This window comes from Leopardus geoffroyi, chromosome E2, assembly GCF_018350155.1.
Source record: "Leopardus geoffroyi isolate Oge1 chromosome E2, O.geoffroyi_Oge1_pat1.0, whole genome shotgun sequence".
NCBI lineage: Eukaryota > Metazoa > Chordata > Mammalia > Carnivora > Felidae > Leopardus > Leopardus geoffroyi.
Window position 1 is genome coordinate 35,886,224 of NC_059335.1, and position 2,714 is coordinate 35,888,937.

The 2,714-nt window shown below is 41.2% G+C and overlaps 1 pseudogene; it reads right to left on the reverse strand.

The window, feature by feature from the left end:
- Positions 1 to 1,704: 1,704 nt before the first annotated feature.
- LOC123578413 lies at positions 1,705 to 2,503 on the reverse strand (annotated as a pseudogene).
- Positions 2,504 to 2,714: the final 211 nt, after the last annotated feature.

Consider the following 2,714-nt stretch of genomic DNA (forward strand, 5'->3'; position numbering starts at 1 on the left):
TGGGATTTCTGAAAGCAAGATATCTGTGGAGCTCCTTATTGCGTTTACTTAAAAAAAAAAAAGTACTTTAGGCTGGGAGAAAGTCTTAGCACTTTTATCATTATTAAATGTTCTTTAATTGTTGCTTTTTGACTGAATTATAAAAATTATCCCAGTCAATATAAACCCTGATTTGGATTCCAGCATCTGCCACTCCTAATTATTAAAACAACTTCTTCCTAGGTCTTCCTAAGTAAAATCTCTTTGCTTCACCTTGTCCCTACTTTTGTTTTCTTGAAAAGAAAATCTGATCATTTCAAGCATCTGATACAGTGCAGCTTTCTTGGTATATAGCAACCAGGCCATACAAACTAGCTCCATGCAGTATTTTCAGCTTAACCTCCCATCCCTACTCCCATACCTTCTTTCCATCGGTCTCATAGATATCCCTTTTCCTTCTCATTACAGAAATAGTTGCTGTGGTTATATTCTTTCATGTTCTTGAGACTTTGTACATTATTCCCTCTTCCTGACAGGCCATTCCATCTCCCCCATTCTCTGCAACCCCTATCAACATTTCCATTTATTAACCTTCTGGCTTAAATGTAACCTCTTAAATTTTCATGGTTAATTATCTTCCCTCCCCCACATAATATCAACCAAGTACAGTAGGATAATTCCTCCTATGACATTTTGTGTATTATTCTTTGTACACTTGACCCATTTGCATTGCAATTACTTATTTGTGTCCTTTAAGAATTGTTACATCCTTGGAAGCAATGACTATATCTTGTTTATCTTTATATCTCCAGAATTTTAGTGTGTGTACAGCAAAAACTGGAAGTATTGCCCTTGAATACATCTCTCGTTTTCCTGTTTGACTATTGGAGATACAGACTTAGTATTCCATTCCGTTGGATTTCTTTTATACAATGAAAGCAATATTTTCATATTAGTTTATATTGGTTCCTCCAGGGTAAATTTCAACCGAGGAGAAATGGATACATGGTGGTGGTAGTGCCTTTTCTTTTATTTCAATGATCTCTTTCTTTGTTTTTGCTGCTATTTACCATTGTCTTTTTGCACTGACTTAGTTCATAATGCAAATCTCTTCAGTCAATAGACACACTTGGAATAGTTAGCTCGTAGTGTGCTGTTTGAATAACTTTTCATCATTCAGCCTTCTGCATAACAAGTACTGTAGAAGGAGTGTGGGGGCTTGTGTTGGGAGAGGAGATCAACTATAACGGAGAGCAAGAAAAGGAAAAACTGGGAATCTTTTCCAGCTTGGAAGAGTCCAATCATCTTTACCAAAAGTAATAACAGTTTGACTGTTAAGAATTTTTTTTTGTCTGAAGCACTATATATATGCAGTAGGTACGTAGGAATAGAAATTGCATTAGCTCTTACTCTCCACTCCCGCTCTCCTTTTCCCTCATGGTTGGACAACTTGTAATTAAACCCACCAGGATTCTCCAGCCTCCCCACTTTGCATTCATCCCTTCCTATTCTCCTCTACACATGAACCTAAAATACTCCTGTTCATCCTCAATTGTCAACTTCCTATTAGCCTTTCCTGACTCTCCCCAGAGCAGAGTCATTTATTTTTTTTTCTGTAATGTCATGTTAGTTTGATTGCATCCATACTATTATTCTGGCAATGGAATTTTTTTTGAAAGAGAATTTTGTATTACTTTTATGTACAGAAAATTGGATGGTGTACACTTAGCCCAGTCGTGTGACCAGTTCTTTACCCTTTGTCTTTTCCCACTTGGTGATACAAGACACCGGCTTCGGACCCAGGACGTTGCCTCCCCAGTGACCGTGGTACTCACCTTATCTGTCATTGTAATTGGTCCTGATGGCTTCCATCTGCTTAGCCAGACCTCCTTTGTCTTCCAGATTAATCTGTGTGAAGGCAACAGTGGTGCAGGTCTTTGTGTGAACCAGATGCCCCAGCCTGGCCTTCCCCTTGGTAATGCAGTAGGGAACCCCACAGGGCAGGCAGCAAGACAGCCCCTCAATGGGATCCACATCATGTGCAATTACTACCAGCTGAGCCTTCTTGTTTTCTACCAAGATGGTGACAATAATAAACCCAGCTCAAAGGACAGGTGGCCTCTTAATGGGGACATCCTCTTTGCTGGCAGCTTTCTTCTCAGCCCAGGCCAACAGTCTCTGCTTCTTCTCTTGCTTTGTCTCTGGTCTGTGTTTGTGGGCCAGAGTAAGCAGTTGAGTATCTGTTTGGTGGTCCACGGCCTGGGTGAACTGGTTAATCGCAGGAGGCATGTTTAGGCATTTATAGAGAATAGCCCTTTGCCACTGCAGCCAGATGTAGTGGGGTGATCTGATAAAGTGGGTGAAGTCCCTTTTGGGCTGAATGTCCTGTCTGATGCCAGCATTCTTGGGTCTTTTCTCAAACAGGGGATTGACCACCTTCTTGGCTTCCTGCTTCTTCATAACAGCAAGGGCTGGGGCCACCTTTTTCCCCATAGCCATTTTTCCTTTCGGCATCTTGGATGGCTGGAGAAGAGAGAAGGAAAAGAGAATTTTCCTGGCAGTAACATTTAATTATTTGTTTGCATGGATCCAAAAGAGAATGCAAGTCTTATACCCCAATGCATTCTCAGAAGCTGCATCTTGAATGGGACAGGGCAGTCGTTAGAAAATATGTATTGTAGGGGCGCCTGGGTGGCGCAGTCGGTTAAGCGTCTGACTTCAGCCAGGTCACGATC